The following is a 19,486-nucleotide window of genomic DNA, read 5'->3' on the forward strand; positions in this document are numbered from 1 at the left end:
TCCCTGTCTCTTGGGGGAACCAAAGCCACATGGGTCCCATCAATGGCACCAATTACGTTGGGAATATGTCCAAGGGCGTAGAAATCACCCTTCACTGTAGCCAATTCGCCCACCTCAGGGAAAATGATGTAGCTCCTCACGGATTTCATCAGGGCAGACAACACTCTGGATAACACCTTCGAAAACATGGGCTGAGACATCCCAGAAGCAATTCCCACGGTTGTCTGAAATGACCCACTTGCCAAGAAATGGAGTACTGACATGACCTGCACCAGAGGGGGAATCCCTGTGGGTTGGCGGATGGGGGACATCAGGTCGGGCTCCAGCTGGGCACACAGTTCATGGATAGTGGCACGGTTAAGACGGTAGGTCAGGATAATGTGGCGTTCTTCCATTGTCGACAGGTCCACCAGCGGTCGGTACACGGGAGGATTCATCCGTCTCCTCGCCCAACCCAGCGGACGGTGCCTAGGAAGGACAACATGGAGCACACAGTCAAGCAACCCACAGGTACGTACTCACAGCTAGCACAGTATACGATTCTCTATGCAGTGAATGGCGTGTCTGAGTGGCTATGCAAGGCCTAGGCCTGTGTGACGCAGTTGAAATTGAGCCATGTGGGCCCTGGAAATGGCGGCTGCCTGACCTGTGAAGTGTGACAATGGGATGTGAGGTCAATGCGCTGGCGTGGCACACCGCGGCGGGCGGCGGGCGAAGACCGCGGCGCAAAGCCGCATTGGTTACATTGAAGCCTATGGGTTTCAGGAGCCAATGGCGAAGGGCGCCGGCGGTGGCGGGACGCACCGCCGCGGTACGCACCGCCGCGGACGTCACCGCCATTTTCTATCTACTTATCCACTTGCGACTTGAACTTTCACAGGAGAGGACCTATACTGCAAGTGTTGCTGTGACCTCGGTCTGGAAGGGACAATGGCTGCTGCGCCTGGGGAAAGGGCCCCTGCCTTCACTGGAGAGGAGTTGGAGAAACTTGTGGATGGGGTCCTCCCCCAGTATGCGCTACTCTACGGTCCTCCAGACCAACAAGTGAGTTTAATTCAATATGGATTTGGGGCCACTGGCTGGCTTGGGGGCCTGGCGGGGGGCCTGGCGGGGTTGGGGGGCATGTTGGGCCTGGCGGGGGGCATGGCGGGGGGCCTGGCGGGGATGGGGGGCATGTTGGGCCTGGCGGGGGTCCTGGCGGGGGGCCTGGCGGGGATGGGGGGCATGTTGGGCCTGGCGGGGGTCCTGGCGGGGGGCCTGGCGGGGATGGGGGGCATGTTGGGCCTGGCGGGGGGCATGGCGGGGGGCCTGGCGGGGATGGGGGGCGTTGGGCCACTGGAAAGGAAAATGCTGACAAACTTGAACGTGGTATTTCTCCCTCCCTGTACGTGTCACATAGGTCCGCGCCCATGAGAAGATCGGGATTTGGCGTGCCATCGCCAAGGAAGTCCGGACCCTGGGGGTCCACCATCGACGGGGCACCCACTGCCGCAAGAGGTAGGAGGACATCCGCCGCGGGACCAAGAAGACCGCCGAGTCTCTGCTGGGGATGGCCTCCCAACGTAAGCGGGGTGCCTGCCGTCAACTGAGCCCCCTGATGTTCCGGATCCTGGCGGTGGCCTACCCTGAATTGGATGGGCGCGTGAGGGCAGCACAGCAGACACAAGGGGGTGAGTACAAGCATTATCTACTCTGTTGTCGCGCAGTGGAGGTGTCTGGTTGGGGGAGGAGGGCTGGGGGTCCCCCTAGGCCAGGGCGATATCTGTAGGCTGGGCACCCCCGTAAGCCCCTGTGTCCCCAGCCACCACCCTCAGTAGTTTGTCAGTACAGCCATCCCTGGGCCGTGTCATCCATGGGTGCAGTTGTCAACTCTAGGCGTGTAGGGCATGTTCCACGGAATGCGTAGCGGACCCCAAGTGCGCAACTTAGTGCAGGGGGCATCTGTGTCTGTCATGTCCGCTAACTGTACCGGAGATCCATGTACTCAATATCCCTTTATTTCTCTCTCCCCCCCCCTTTTTGTTTGTCTTTCTGTGCTTGTGTGCATCAGCATCATCAGGCGGAGGAGAAGTGGCATCGGGGCAGGAGGGAGCTGCATCTCACATGGCCCAGGAGGGCCATGCCACAGAGTCAGACTGGACCAGTGAGACGGAGGGCGAGGGGAGCTCCACGACGGGGACGACTGGACCCTGCAGCGACACGGACACGTCCTCGGAAGGGGGCTCCCTTGCGGGGGTGGCACCATCCGTGCCCCCCGCCATTACAGGTACAGCCGCCACCCAGCGCACCATCTCCGCCCTCCCAGCAGCCCCTCAGCGTTCGCCCCGTGCCCGCTCTGCCAGGAAGCCGGGCATCTCCTTCGCCCCAGGCACCTCAGGCCCTGCCCCTGTTACCCCCGCTGCCCTCAGTGAGGAGGTCATTGACCTCCTCCGAACGCTCATTGTTGGGCAGACTACCCTTTTGAATGCCATCCAGGGGGTGGAGAGGGAGGTTCATCGCAGCAATGCGTACCTGGAGGGCATTCATTCGGGTCAGGCTGCCCATCAGCGATCGTTCCAGGCTCTGGCCTCAGCACTGACGGCAGCCATTGTCCCTGTCTCCTGCCTGCCTCTACTAACTCCCTCCTCCCAATCTCCTGTTCCTCTGCCTGTCCCACCCACACCATCAGACCAGCCTGCACACACCTCAACACCCAAGAGAAGCTCATCCAAACATAAGCACCACAGATCACGCAGACATTCACACACGCAACATTCTGATGCAGACATGCCAACAGTCACTACCACCTCTGTGACCCCCACCTCCTCGTCTCCCTCCTCCCTCCCTGTGACGTCTACACTCACACCTCCATTCACCTCACCATCAGCCAGTGTTTCCATCACCAGCACACCCTCCACTCCAGTCCGCACACGTGCAGTCACCACCCCCACTGCCATTTACACGTCCCCTGTGTCCTCTCCCACTGTGTCTGTCACCCCCTCTTCCACACCACACAAACGCAGCCACCCACCCACCCAACAGCCATCCACCTCACGACAGCCTATCCCTCCTGCACCTGCACCCAAAGACAGCAAACGTGACTCACCTACAACCACATCCTCTCCCTCCACTCCCATTCCCACTGTACCTACCACTCTCCATTGTCCCAAGAAGCTCTTCCTCGCCACTACTAACTTCTTTCCTGACCCTGAGCCCCCCCTCCTTCTCGTCGGGGTAAGAAGAGCACCTCAGCCACCACCAGCCCTGCAGCCCCCTTGACAAGGGTGCAGGGATATTGGAGCCCGCCAGCCCGCATGTCTGGATCTTCGCCCAGCAGCAAGGGGACAGCCAGCCCACCCCCTGGGAAGAGGAGCAGAAGGCGGAAGGGGCGCCGCAGGAGCCCGCCTTCTACATCCCCCCCGGACACCACCCAGAGACAGTCACCAGCCACAGCTCCAAAGGGAGGAAAGGGCCACAGGCCCACGACTAAGGAGGGCAAGGGCAGGAAGTCGGAGAGGTCAGGCAGCAGGCCTGCTGCCCAGGAGGAACCCACAACCCCCATAGCCGCTGCCCCGGGAGGAACCAGCACAGCTGCCCCGGGAGAGCCCACCACCCCCATAGCCGCTGCCCAGGGAGGACCCAGCCCAGCTGGCCAGGAGGGCCCCACCACCCACAGCCCAGGTGGGCAGTGAAGGAGCACCATCCCCGCTGCCCAGGAGGGCACCACCAGGCAATTAGCAGTTGGCCATAGACCGTCCGCCGTCTCAAGAACCGCTGAACTGGGCCCTTCAAGGCAAGGAGCGCTGAACTGGGCCCCGCCGTCTCAAGAACCGCTGAACTGGGCCCTTCAGGGCAAGGAGCGCTGAACTGGGCCCCGCCGTCTCAAGAACCGCTGAACTGGGCCCTTCAAGGCAAGGAGCGCTGAACTGGGCCCCGCCGTCTCAAGAACCGCTGAACTGGGCCCTTCAAGGCAAGGAGCGCTGAACTGGGCCCCGCCGTCTCAAGAACCGCTGAACTGGGCCCTTCAGGGCAAGGACCGCTGAACTGGGCCCCGCCGTCTCAAGAACCGCTGAACTGGGCCCCGCCGTCTCAAGCACCGCTCCGCTGGGCCCCGCCATCTCACGCACCGCTCCGCTGGGCCCCGCCGTCTCAAGAACCGCTTAACTGGGCCCTTCAGGGCAAGGACCGCTGAACTGGGCCCCGCCGTCTCAAGCACCGCTCCGCTGGGCCCCGCCGTCTCAAGAACCGCTCCGCTGGGCCCCGCCGTCTCACGCACCGCTCCGCTGGGCCCCGCCGTCTCAAGAACCGCTGAACTGGGCCCCGCCGTCTCAGGAACCGCTGAACTGGGCCCTTCAAGGCAAGAACCGCTGGCCCTTTGGCAGACGTGGCAGGCCAGGATCTATCTCGGGCAGGGCTGCAGGATGTCCTCTGGCCAACTTGCCTGCTCCAGTGGCAGTGGGGTCTGTTATGGACTGTATGGACTGTGGCTTTGCTCTCCCCAGGATGGCCCAGTGGGCAGGCCACCCACTGTATGGACTGTATGGACTGTGGCTTTGCTCTCCCCAGGATGGCCCGGTGGGCAGGCCACCCACTGTATGGACTGTATGGACTGTGGCTTTGCTCTCCCCAGGATGGCCCGGTGGGCAGGCCACCCACTGTATGGACTGTTTGGACTGTGGCTTTGCTCTCCCCAGGATGGCCCGGTGGGCAGGCCACCCACTGTATGGACTGTATGGACTGTGGCTTTGCTCTCCCCAGGATGGCCCGGTGGGCAGGCCACCCACTGTATGGACTGTTTGGACTGTGGCTTTGCTCTCCCCAGGATGGCCCGGTGGGCAGGCCACCCACTGTATGGACTGTTTGGACTGTGGCTTTGCTCTCCCCAGGATGGCCCAGTGGGCAGGCCACCCACTGTATGGACTGTATGGACTGTGGCTTTGCTCTCCCCAGGATGGCCCAGTGGGCAGGCCACCCACTGTATGGACTGTGGCTTTGCTCTCCCCAGGATGGCCCAGTGGGCAGGCCACCCACTGTATGGACTGTTTGGACTGTGGCTTTGCTCTCCCCAGGATGGCCCAGTGGGCAGGCCACCCACTGTATGGACTGTTTGGACTGTGGCTTTGCTCTCCCCAGGATGGCCCAGTGGGCAGGCCACCCACTGTATGGACTGTTTGGACTGTGGCTTTGCTCTCCCCAGGATGGCCCAGTGGGCAGGCCACCCACTGTATGGACTGTATGGACTGTGGCTTTGCTCTCCCCAGGATGGCCCAGTGGGCAGGCCACCCACTGTATGGACTGTTTGGACTGTGGCTTTGCTCTCCCCAGGATGGCCCAGTGGTCATGGAGTCCCCTCGTGGATCTGGCGTCGTGTACTCAAGTGGCTGAGGTGCCCCCCCTTCCCTTCCCCCTGAGGTGCCTGTCCTATTTTCTTTCTGATGCCCCTGCAGTGTTCTCTCCGTGGAGTTCTTGTCGTGGGACTGGGCCTTGCCCCTTTGCACAGGACCCCTGTGATCCACGGACAGTGGTTGGACTACATTTAGTAGCTGTATATATTTTGTACATAGTTTATTTATTTATTGGGATTACTGGTGTACATATTTCAATATATCTGCCCGTTTATGATCTCTTCTTTTGGTCTTTGCATTATTTCGGAGGGGGGTGGTTTGTGGGTTGTGACAGTGATCTGTGGGAATGCATTGATGTGTGTGTTGTAGTGGGTGTGGGTGGGTGGGTGTGTGCCGGTAATCTTTTCCCTCCCCTGTGTCGTAGGTGCAGTACTCACCGATGTCTTCCGCGCCGCCGGGCGTGCTCCTGGTATATGAGCAGGAATAGGAGTGCGGGGATGACCTGCAACTCTGGTTCCATACTGCCGGAATCTCGCGTGGAGTGCGTAGAGGTGAGCGTTTTCCCGTTCGTAGTCTGTTTCCGCCGTGTTCTTATCGGCGGTGCTCCCGCCCCGGAAAAGGTGGCAGATTGGTGGGTCGTAATAGGGTGGGCGGTACATTGTCTGCCGCCTGGCTGTTGGCGGGAACCGCCGCGCTGTTTGTTTGTACCGCTGTGGCGGGCGGAGTGTTAAGTTGGCGGGCTGTGTTGGCGGTTCCCGCCAGGGTCAGAATTGCATATTTTAGACCGCCGGCCTGTTGGCGGCTTGGCCGCCGCTTTATCACCGACCGCCAGGGTCAGAATGAGGGCCTATGTGTGCAGGATCCTTTAGCCATCACATGCGGGGAACATTGTATATATTTTATTAGTAAAATGTCTGAAGGTATGATGTTTCTAATTTTTTTTAATCTGTATTCAGCCGATCTAGTAAACAACGACGGTGTTGTTATGAAATATGTGAATGAAAACTCCAGGACAATGTTGAGTGTTGTTAAAACAGAATATGGTCTTTGTCAAAAGTGTAAGGCATTGTAAAGCCGCTATTTGTACTGATGAGTGTCTCAAATAAAAAAAAACATCTTAAACATGATTTCAGCCTAGGCATTTTTTATTCACATGACGCACATTTTCAAACCAATTTTTTTCTTTTTTTTTTAAAAGATGTCGGACTACTGTTGAAAATTTAAAAGTGTTTATTACAAACCGGTTTCAGCACAAACATTTATAAGGGTAAACAAATAAAATGAAACCAAAATTTTCGACACGCAAAACTTTTAACAAAAACTGTACAGCTGATCAAATATTATGATAACATTAGAGCGGTAGCCAAGCGTTCATTTTGGACAGTCTCTTTTTAGGACCCATAGCTAGACCATCGGTGTTCCTAGATAGTGTTAGTTGTGGAAAGTAAGGCGACGTCAATACGGTGGGGCTCCTTGTAAAAACAGCAGGGGTGGGATCTTTTAAACTTTCAAGCTTGCGCCTGTGGTCGGCGTTACCGATAATCATGGATGGAATATTGAGTTCCACCACGGCACTTAGGAACTGTTCCCAGCCTCTAGGAGCATTTTGTGTCAATAGGGTTTTACTGTGCCTCAGACCTCTGACCAGATCATACATGTGTGACCCCGCAACCGGTTGTCCCTTGTAAACAAATTCACCCTGTGCATTCCAAGATGTCAGATCTTTAGTAGCAGTCATTTTACCTAGCAGCATTTGCGCAGCCCCTCTAAATCTCTGACTTATATTTTTTAAAAGGTCTTCGACAAAGGCGCCCGTGGGGGCCTCTGGTCCTTGGTCTTGAGGCGCCGCTGCGGCGGCTGGCGGCTGTTCAGCATCGGGGGTATGCAGAGTAAGTTTGTTTTTTCAGAGGACAGTTGCTTGTAATACTGTAAAAAGTTTTGAAGGGCTCCCGAGTAAAGCCCCGCTTTGTCGTGCGGTTTTTAATCGGTCCGGTTCAGAATGGCTTTGATTTCAGCATTGAGACGCTGCGTTTCGTTTTTGCATATGTCCCAGACATCAGTGGTAGAAGGGCCCAGATGTTCCATCTGCTGCCGGGGTACAAGGTACATTTTGTGGGCGTGCTCCATTAGGTCTTTGTCAGGAGACCTGTGATTAGGGGTATAGCTATACCTAGCAGCAACCCTATAAAACCACCAGACTGTTTGACCAGTTTTCTTTTAGAAAGGAGCGACACCCTCTTATTGCTGAGCTTCTTAATAATGTGGCTCTTCTTCTTCAGAACGCGGAACTGGCTCGTTGATATCGGGACATTACCTTTTAGGGTGTTTAGGGTTATTTCTGAAATGGCTGCCACTAAATCGTCCGAGGCAGCGCAAAGGATGGCCTTTCTTTTCGAGGGGCTGCTTGTGATCAGCATTTTTAGGAGGCCTAAATTGCGCCGCAGCCGCGCAGACATGGTGGGGAACTTATATTACAAGGTTTAGAGTGTAAATTTTATAAAAGTCTTTTTACTTGTTCTTTTTATAGGCTTTGGGCCCTGTTTTAGGCGTGTAGGTGACTGGGAAGTCAGGTGGTAGTATACCTGCGCGCAGTCTGTAGTCTTCTAGAGTGGTGGGTTTTAAATCCACCAGTAAGTAGCCGTGGGGTTTTGCTGTAGCATCGTTAAAGACCTCCATGAAAAACTGCATGTTTCCGGGGTTCATTTGTTTAGCTATAATTGATATCTGAAGCTTGTCTCGGGTTTTTTAAAATAAGACCAGGTATGAGGCGTTGAGAGTTATGGAACGGCTGCTCTTACCCTTGTAAAACAAGTTCTGCACTATATAGCATATGCTCAGATTACGGTGGTGTGAATATTGAGTAAAAGCCTGCTCAATCGCGGGGTGGTCCCCGCCTTCACGCATGAGATCGTCCACCACGATCATGTTTACAAGGTGTTTAAGTAACAAGTCATCGTCGTTGAGATTACCGGGGATGCCTTCTATAAACCGGATGTGTGGGAACTTTAGGGAGAGCTCTGTGTAAAGATCCTGCCAGCAGGAATAAAGCCACACGATGTTGTTAGGGGTCTGAGATAAAACACTGGGAGCGTTTTCTAGCAGGTTCTTTATAAAAAAACTTTTACCGCTATTGGAGGGACCTGCTAAAATGCAGGAGAATGGGTGTTGTAGCCTGGTGTCCATATCGGGTGGGGTTCGAGCCTCTAATGTCTTTTAATAACCGTAAGGCAGTGTTTTGTAGTCCTCTGTGAGGACCCGTTTGTCAAACACTACTCTTAAGGTTTTATACAACGGTTGGGTTGTAATTTCCCACTTTTTCTTGGACCTGACTATCCTCGGGTGGTTTACGACTATGGCTTAGCTATTTTTGTGATCGCTCGAGGCGTAGTACTCGTGCACCAGACCCTTCAGACTGTCAAAGTTTATTTTTAGCGTATTGTTGACGTTTAAAGTGATACCTTTGACTTTCATGCAAACCTTGTTGTTTGAGGTCTTATAACTGTACGTCTTAGGTCCTGATGAGGTAAATTCAAGTCTATACTCCCCCTTTTCGAGCTCCCTGGTCACATCCCCTAGATAATCACCCAGCGGAGGATCTTCATCACCCTCTTTACTCACAAAAATAACAGAGTCAGTGTTGTGGTACAAACAACGATCCTGAAGCTTGTCCAGCAGCCTGTAAAGCTCCAGCCGGATGTGAGCGGTTGTGAAACACGCTATAAAGATGTTTATATTGTTACATGTTGTGGGGTACTCTTTGGTGTATTTCCAGCTTAGAACGGCCGTCTCGGCGTCAATAAATTCCCAACTGGAAATGTCGTAAACAGGTGTGAATATATACTTAAAAAGCTCGTCTGGATCTGTGACGATAAATGTGTTTGACAAATTGGTACGCTGTGTGAATTTTCCCCACAAGGAATTGAGACAGAGCTTAACTAGCTGGCGTCGGGCAGGGTTAACCTTAATGAACGTCGGTCTCAACTTAATACCTTCGCAAGCTTTGTAATCAGCTCTGTACTTTTTCTTTGAGGGCTCGTCGACGCACCAGTCGGGATACCCTGAGGACTCCTGCTTGTCTCTGAGAAACAAGTTGATGTACTCAGAAAAGAGTCGGGTTGTGGTGTTTGGAAAGTGCTAAGTTTCCAGGATTTTACCAAGACGGTACCCTTTCTCAAGAGCCGTCTGCACCTCAATGGTACACCACGTCCCCTCCAGCAGCATCTGCTCATCACTATGCCGACACTCGCTAGTTTATTTACTTTCAGCACATGTTCACATAGGGGGGAACATTAGCTTACCGTCGACTCTATATGGGAGTACCGGAAAGTAAAGCTTCAGTGGAGGTTGGATCTGACACTTAACGAGTCCAAAGTACTCTTTGAGGGGCTTAAAGTTCCTGAATATGATCGTAGGATGCCCCACCGGGTACAACTTCACCTTGTTCATGAAAGGATACAGACTAGTGAAGTCGTAGTAGTGTATTTTCTCACCCTCCCCAGCGACGCAGTACAATTGTATGGCGTTTGTACGACCGCCGAATAAGGCGTAGCGGGGTTCCGAAGGTGCATGCAGCTGTCGGCTCTTAATAAAAGTGCCCAACTCAGCATCTTTTGCTAGCTCCGCTAACCACTTGTGTTCCCAGAGGGTTCGCAGAACAAAGCCACAGCGCCTTCGCCAGAGTCCGCCGGTGCAGATGTTCAAACGTGGTGCCCTGCAGTCTATTAAACTCGTGGGGTTTGTAACAGCGGGGACACCCGTGGTAAAAGCAACCGTTGAACTCAAAGGCTGTTGGTACCCCGTTAATTACTGCATAACCGTCTAGGTAGTGGCGACCCAGATGGTATTCGCCGCCCTCCAACGTGTGCTGAATGAAGATGTTCTCATTCTCCGAGACGTACATGAGCCACTGAATAGACGGGGTGGAGTAACGCTTCTGTTTGCCGTTATAGAGGTCATTCTGTACTAAAGCGATAGTTTCAGGTGTTAAAAACATGTGTTGATAAATAGACATACACATCAAAGCCAGAGTAATGTTTTTAAAGGGCTCCAGGTATTCAGTTTTTTTTTTTTTTCTCCTACGGATTTGGTTTTAATAAACCTGACCTGTTTCGTCATCGCTACCACAACGTCTCTGAAAAGGTTGCACGCTTTTCGCAATATCATGACATCCGCCTGACAGTAAGTTTTCAATTCTGTTTGAAAATGAAACCAATTGTTATAGTTTTCTTCGTACCACTGGAGAAAACTCTCTTTTTCAGAGGGCATCATGTACTCAAAACCATAGCTGTTGGGCGGAGGCATAGGACCACTGTAATTCTGATTAGCCCATGTGTTAAAAAAGTGGGGGAAATAACCTTTACAGCCTTCAAAGGCTTTTGGTAATTTGCTCAACTTCATGGGCAGAAAATTCAAGGTGTCTATGAACCTTATGTCAAAAGGCACAACCTTTAAAGCATCAGTTTGGAACCTTGGGTGATGAGGTCCACGGCCACCTTTTCACGAATCAGGTCTCGGAGAATGAAGAACGAGCCGTATGCTTTTGAGTTGTGGGCCAGAAATGTATAAGCCTGGTATCTAGGCTGCATGAACGTACTGAGGAAATCGTTCATGCATGACCGCCCTTCAAACTCCCAGCTTTCATCGCCTTTTAGATGGTGGGCGTAAATGTAGTTAGGCTGGTGCACACCCGTCTCTTGCGTACACTCCATATCAAATACGAGATAGTCTTCTGTTTTTTTCTGGGGGTGGATTCTGAGCATGTAACATTCGTGGGTTGTTCCTGCTATATAAGCCACGGTACACCTGGGACATTTCATACCTTCACAAATGTGTTTGACGCCAGTGTAACGGTCGCAAGCCACACAGACCGCTTTATGCTCGCACTGTGCTAGGCTGATGTGCATGTCTAAGCAGTCTTGCGACCGACAAAACATCTTACACGTGGCACAGTTGACTTTCTGAGCAGTGTCGCTGCCACAACCGTCCCTCTGACACATTTTGCAGTGCATTTCACACTGGTGATGGGTCCGGTTGTTGTATATGTGATCGCAATGCTCACACACATACTTGGCGCCTAGAAAACCCTTCAGGTTCAAGACAGCGTAAAAGTGGTTTTCATGATGTAGCACATAAACGGTCTTGGTTTTCACACCTTCATTGGTTGTGAAGTGCTTCCAAGAACCGTCGTGGTATAGAACTTTTACCGTTACGGCAAAAGGGTTCTGAAAAAGTCCCAGGTCCCCAAAACCAACCAGTCTGTTGGGCGGTAGTTGAAGCACCGCATGGGCTGCTGCCGCCATCGACATAATGGCGTTGTCTGGGGTAGTGCGGTCCACCAGCAACCCTGCAATGCTTGCTGCCAGACACATATTGGTAGCTCTGGTATTAAAGTCGAGCAACCATTGCCCTTTCTTGCCGATGATTTTAATATACCTGATGCTCTTTAAGGCTCTGGAAGCACCACCCTCGCAACCCCTAACAACGAGGGCGATGATTCTAAAGGTCCCGTACGCCAGTAATTCAGACTTGCTCTGTAAAAGTTTAGATAGGTTTTCTAAAAACGTCACAGCGTCAAAGACATCCCGAGACGACCGTCTGGTGAACAGGGGGCTATTGAGACCCTGTCCCTGAAAACGCATCTGAAAGCAATCGTTAGGCCCCACATCGTGTAACAATCGTTCTATTAGAGCTTGCACAGCCTGATGTATAGCTATAACGCTATGATCTGAGGAGTTTAGGCGATCCAAGTTAACAAACCTAAACTCCTCACAGTGCTCTGTAGCGTTAAAACGCTCTACAACGCGACTATACCGTCTCACACTTTACATAAACACAGGTTCTGAAGCCTCAGCATGCAAATTATCGGTTGTTGGAGAGCTCCCAGGGGTATCAAGCAAAGGCAGTTGGCTATGGTCAGCTGGAGATGTGTTTTTAGACCTTCGGGTAACGCAGAGTCTGGCTTTCTTTAACTTTCTGACTAAAAGTTTACGTTTTCTAGCGCTACCCGCCCATTTCTGTTTCTTACAGGGCCATTTGTTTTTTGGTAACCGGCCCCCACCTATCTGAACAATATTCGGGGTGTTTATAAGTGGTGACCCCGACACTTCACCTACTGAGGTTGGGGGTCCTTCAGATTGTTTAGGGCTGAGACTGCTCTGACCATCAACCCCCGAGGACCTGTAAATACCAACTTAGTGATTAACTTAGCAAAACTGTTCTCAGAGACCTAGCGGCCTCTGAGAGCAGTTTTGCTAAGTTAATAACACGGGTCCCCGAGGCTGCAGAAGCCCGGAGACCCCCGTGATTAACTTAGCAAAACTGCTCCCAGAGTAGTTTTGCAAAGTTAAACACGATGGCCCCCAGAGGGCAGGATGGCTCTGGGGAGCCCATTATTAACATTTCTGCGCTGTTCTCAAGAGGCATCGAGGTCTCTTGAGAGCAGTGCCGAAAAGTTAATATCATGGGGCTGCCAGAGCGCTGGCTGACTCCTTGGAGCACAGTTATTAATTTTAGAGCTCTGCACCCCAAAACTCATGGTGCCGAGCTCTAAAATTAATAACTATACCCCCAAAAGCTCACCTCTTAAACACAGGACTGCCGCCATTAAATGTGTGAACACAGAATACTGATGTGCATAAAACAATAAATACACCCCAAGAAAAAAAAAAAAAGATGCACTGACCCAGCATTTCCAATTAAGCAATACCCCACACCCCATAATGAAGTGCAGACCCTCAAAGATACAGGCACATACAGCCCTTGAACATACAAGTACAAATTAAGCCCTGCCGCCACGTCACAAAATGAGTGCAGACCATCAAAATACAAGTGCATAACACCAGAACCCTCAAGTACAAATTAAACATGGCCAGCAGCCCACAAAATAAGTGCAGACCCTCAAAAATACATGCCCATACACAACCCCTGAACCGGCAAGTACAAATTAAGCCTTGGCTCCACCCTACAAAATAAGTGCAGAACCTCAAAAATACCGACAGATACATAGCCCCAGAACCTACAAGTACAAATTAAGCCCCGCCACCATCCCTCAAAATGAGTGCAGACCATCAGAAACACATGTAAATACTCAACATTAGAACCATCCAGCACAAATTAAACCTAACCGCCACCCCACAAAATAAGTGTAGACCCTCAAAAATACATACCCATACACAGCCCCAGAACCAGCAAGTACAGATTAAGCCCCACTGCCACCCCGCAAAATGAGTACAGACCATCAGAAACACATGTAAATGTTCAACATAAGCACCCTCATGTACAAATTAAGCAGTACCAATACACCCCACAAAATAAGTGCGCTCACGCAAAAATACAGACAAATACATAGCACATGACCCCACAAGTACCACTTAAACAACACCATCACACAAAATAAAGTGCAGATTTTAAAAAATACAGGCCCCTACATAGTCCCAGAACCAGCAGGTACAAGTTAAGCAGTACCAATACAGTCCCCATAATAAGTGCACCCCCGCAAAAGTACAGACAAATACATAGCACAAGACCCTACAAGTACCAATTAAACAAAACCATCCCACAAAGTAATTACAGAACCTCAAAAATACATTATTAGCATTTTTAAAAACCTGCATTTTTACTTGTCTATGTATAGTTAAACAGGCGGGGGCTAATGACATTGTTAAACTATAGTAAAACATATACAAACATCACAATGTTACAGACCTTAAGTAGAAGAGGTTTAGCAACACCAGTCTGGACTCTGCCCTTCATGTTTTCAGCCTCGTGGTCCTGGGCTCTCCACAAACTTCAAGTATGTAGTTCAGAAAAAAAAGAGGCCTGTGAATGTGTGGGGGGCTTTTATACCAGAACCATTTTGCTAATTATGCCAAGGCTCAGTAGTGGGTTGGGACCTGTTAATAGACATCTGTTTTAGATTTGCAACGCCTTTCATCCTTTGAGGCCAGTGCTGGACAGCCCTTGGGGCATACATCTGTTTTAGATTTGCAATACTGGGTCACTGTTTTGTTTCAAACTTTTAATTGCATGGTCAGTTTATAATTTACCCTCTCCCCGGACCCAGGACAGTCCTGAGGGCATACATCTGTTTAGATTTGCAACGCCTGTCAACTTCTGAGCCCTGTCCTGTGAAGTCATTGGGGGTATACATCTGCTATAACCTGCAATACAGGGCCATTGTTTTGTTTCAAACTTTTAATTACATAGACAGTTTATAATTTAACCTCTACTGAGCCCCCATTGATGCCAACCCCTGGAAAATGCCTGTGGGGTGTACATCTGTTTAAATTTGCAACGCCTGTCAACCTCTGAGCCCTGGCCTGTGAAGTCATTGGGGGTATACATCTGCTTTAATCTGTAATACAGGGCCATTGTTTTGTTTCAAACTTTTAATTACATAGACAGTTTATAATTTAACCTCTACTGAGCCCCCAGTGGTGCCAACCCCTGGAAAAGGCCTGTGGGGTGTACATCTGTTTTAGATTTACCTTTCAACAGTGATAGGCTGGTTCTAACAAAAGTCAAAATTTGACCAGCCCTTCTTTTTGGATTAGCCAACAGTTTGGAGGTTGGGGCGGACCGCCCACTTCGCAGCCCTGTGCAGAGGACCCCCTTACAGTCACATGCCCCTGACTGTCTGACATGTCCAGACCTGTCCTCTTAGGCTCTGAAACCACTTGCACAACACAAAGGCACACATTTTACACAGCTCATAGACCAACACCCAGGGCCAAGGACACACACACAGGTCTAACACGTGACACCATGAGGTCACAAACCACGTGACAAAGCCCCCACCCACACACGTCACTTCCGGGGAGGGATCCCAGGGGCACCGGAAGTCCCAGCCACTGGAAATGGCGTCACTTCCGGGGCGGGATAACTGTCACTTTTTATCATGATGAGGAAAGGTGTCCCCTTATACTACTGACAGTGCATACCAAATTGCGGACAGCACAAAAACAATAGACTAGGGAATCTGTCTGTGTTGTGTCGCCCGATTTTATGTGGTGCTTTTTTTTATATATCTATATATACTTTGTGTAGGGTTTTTAAGTGTTTTTATTGGAATAATTATTCAATTATCTTTTTAACATAGTTTCCTTTATCAAAACTGTGGATTCTTACTGTGTGTATGAGCAGTAGATTGATGGTGTGTCTCCCCTAGGGGTTTTTCCTCTTTTCACTGTAAACGGTGCCCTGTCCCCTTCGGGTATAGGTTTAGTGGGGCCCTCTCTCACCTTTTTGCTTTAGAATTTAAAGCACAACCTGTGGGTTGGAGAAATTATTTTTCATAGGTTTTTACCATGGATACGTTCAAAACATTTGGATTCAGTGATGACCAATTCAATAGAATCATCAGTACAAATGGGAGATCTAGTAGTCAGATATTGTTTGTATCCACTGATGGTGAAAAAAGATTGAAAATTCTGAATCTAAGATGATAAGAACAGAATTACATGCTGATTTTCTTACTGAGTATGTCAAATTGGGTATTATACCGATTGGACTACAGGTTAGAAATGAACCATGGCTTTTTGTGGAAAATAAAAAAAATCCTGGAAACATGGACTCTGATAGCGAATAGATGTAGTTGTAACTGGAGGCTCTCAGTGATAGAAACAGCACAGGGGATGGTCACGGTTGAGAAACAGGAGATCGAAGAGTTGGAAAAAGCTCTGAGGGACAGCATGGCCTTGGTAAATGTGAAAAAATGTCTTGAGGAATTAAATCATGAAGTGGAGGGATACAGAGACTATCTGATAAACAAGAAATCAGTCAAATTGAGGAAAGATATTAACAGATTTAATTATGAACTGATATACCCTTATTTGCAGGAGGACCACTACCAAAAGAAAAAAGATCAGGGTGGTGATTCCACCCAAAGAGGGAGATGGTCAACACCAAAAGGTGCAAGGACACACGTTACCTTCTCAAAAAACCTCGGGATCAGGGAGCGAAGATGAGGATTATACCCATGGAGAGAAGGATGGATTAGACATGGGTGAATATAACAATGTAAAACATTTTTTAGAAAGACGTTCACGCCCAGTCCTGAGAGATGGGGGAACAAGAGGGAGGAGTCCATCACAGAAGAATCAACATCAACAGGAATATATGCGAACCAGTAACCAAAGATATTGGAGGTAGACAAGGCACCGATAATTAACTTATCACATAAGATCTTGACTAGTAAGGAGACTGAAGTTTTAGAAAAGGGCCTTAGTTTTGTACCGTCAGGGAGGGTGGATAAAGTAGAATTGCAGAAAGGTCTGCGAGCCTTCTTTAGGAAGATGAGGTTACATAAGTCCTTTGTGGAACGTGAATTTGATAATGACAGACATAACATCTCTGGATTGAAACCTAAACCTACCTTCACTCCCTCCCTGGCACAAGTAGGAAAGGAAGTAGAATTATTTGAAAGCCTGGTGGAAATTGATATCCAGAAAATCCTGAAGGACCCTCCTCAACTAAACCATAATTTAAAGATTGACCAACGTAAGGCCCTTGAATTCCTTAAGAATGATCCTGAGATCATCATCAAGCCTGCCGACAAAGGGGGTGGAATTGTGATCTTGAATACTCTTGATTATGAAAAAAGAGTAGAAGCACTTTTGTCAGTAAAGGAACATTACCAGAAAGTCCCAATCAGGAGGATGGATACTCTTAAGAGAGAAGGTGGGTTAACCATAGATGAGGGAATCACAGCTGGCAGGATATGTGAGGAGGAGGGACGCTTTTTGAAGAATGACAATCCCATTACACCAGCCTTCTATGGGCTTCCAAAAATTCACAAAAATGTGATGGACCCACCTTTGAGACCGATAGTATCGATAGTATCATGTATTGGGTCTGTACTGGAACCCCTGAGCAAGTAGGTTGAACTGAAATAATATATCAGAGATTCGGCTCACAATATATCCAAGGTGGAAGGTATGCCGTTTAACAAACAGAGGCAATTCCTTGTCACCTTGGATATAGAAGCATTGTATACGAACATCCCACAAGACAGCACCATTGAGGTCATCAATGGTTGCCTTAGGGCAACCGATTTGAGAGGTGCGGATAGAGACTTTATTATTAAATGTGTTACCCTGGTTTTAAAGAACAACCTTTTTCTATTTAAAAATTATATGTATCTACAGGTCAAGGGGACCAGTATGGGAGCTACATGTGCTCCAAGTCTGGCTTGCTTATACGTTGGTGAGTTTGAGAGGAAACATATTTATAATGAGTTAGTCCCCTTTTCCGAAAATGTCTCCTCCTGGTACCGATTCATAGATGATATTTGTTTCATATGGAATGGTTCGAGAGAAGATTTGGAAGAGTATCTGATATGGTTGAATTTAGGTGAAAGTAATTTAAAATTCACGGCACGTGTAAGTAACGTAGCAGTGGATTTCCTGACTATCTCTATTAAAGACAATGAAGGACATCTAGAGGTGGAGTTGTTTACTACACCCACCGATAAAAATACTCTGCTCCATTATTCCAGTTTCAATCCTAAAAACCAAAGGCAAAGTATTCCCTTTGGTCAATTCTTGAGACTAAGAAGAAATTGTACATCATTGGACGATTTCTATAAACATTCTACCACACTAAAGCAAAAACTAAAAGATAGAGGGTACCCCCATAAATTGATTAGTCACTCCTTCAAAAGAGCACGTTTTTACAACAGGGAGAGTATGCTAGAGAACAAATGTAAGAAAAAGGAAACATATAAGATTGTGTTTGGTAGTCAATTCAGTGGTCTGAGTAATAGGATAAAGAACGTGATCAACAGGAATTGGCATGTTTTGAATAGTGAAGGTGAAAGCGTTATGAGAAAACCATTATAAGCTTTTAGACGTAATACTAATCTCAAGAATAAACTGGTCCATACGTACAGAGATGAGCGCCCTGTTAGACAACTAAGGCCCGTATTTATACTCCGTTTGCGTCAGAATGACCCCCTTAGTCATATGAAAATGGTATGCAACTTCGCTCCAAATCATCAATACTGCAAACGTCAAATGGGCTAATGAGATGAATGAATGGTCAACAGTCATTTATACCATATGGCCTTACATTCGCCCGCTGCTGCAGGTTTGCCAGGATATGATAAAAATACTCCATGGATACAGTAGCTATTCTGGATGGTCAAATCCTAGGGTGCTGGGGGACTAACTGCACCTCTACCACCCCCAAAACATACAGGAATCATGTACTTGTGAACTAAACACATGCATAAGGCACATATGTGGCCTCAATGTCACAAGTCCTACACAAATATGAAACACAAAATCATAATGGGACATGGTCAGCCCCCTAAAAACTGAAAGTGACTCTCCCACTCCCTGTTAGGACTACAGATAAAAGCATCCCCATCATAAAGGTGGGGACATTTTGGAGACGGAATACATAATGGTATCAAAAATCTCATTTCAAAATAGCCATCAGCAATTACACCAAATATGTTGTCAAATATGGTCAATACATTAGTTAACGTATCCCAAACATCACAGTGTGAAGGCCGTCTATACATAAAAGTACGGACATTTGTCAGATACAAACACAAATGTGTCTCACATCGCACCGTTTTACCATGACAAATCACCTTTCCAAAGCTAAACACATGAAGACATTTGGATCAATTTGCTCCATATTCTACGCATACAGCATGGCCGTCATAATTTGTTCATGTACATGAGTGCACACAATGCAGAGTCAGATACAAATGTATCCAAAAGTGTCTTGATATTTCACCTTCAAATTATGATTTACCTCCACAATATTTTTGACTCTGCATCATGTGCACTACTGTACGTGTAATAAAAACCACGCACATGATGTATGCGTGGTCAAAATGACGCTATATGCACAATATGTTGGTCATCTCATGTACATTATCAATATTAATATTCATATCATATTTTTTGACTCCGCATCATGTGCACCACTGTACGTGTAATAAAAACCACGCACATGATGTATGCGTGGTCAAAATGACGCTATATGCACAATATGTTGGTCATCTCATGTACATTATCAATATTAATATTCATATCATATTTTTTGACTCCGCATCATGTGCACCACTGTACGTGTAATAAAAACCACGCACATGATGTATGCGTGGTCAAAATGACGCTACATGGTCAATATGTTGGTCATCTCATGTACAT

Source organism: Pleurodeles waltl, chromosome 8, assembly GCF_031143425.1.
Source record: "Pleurodeles waltl isolate 20211129_DDA chromosome 8, aPleWal1.hap1.20221129, whole genome shotgun sequence".
Classification (NCBI taxonomy): domain Eukaryota; kingdom Metazoa; phylum Chordata; class Amphibia; order Caudata; family Salamandridae; genus Pleurodeles; species Pleurodeles waltl.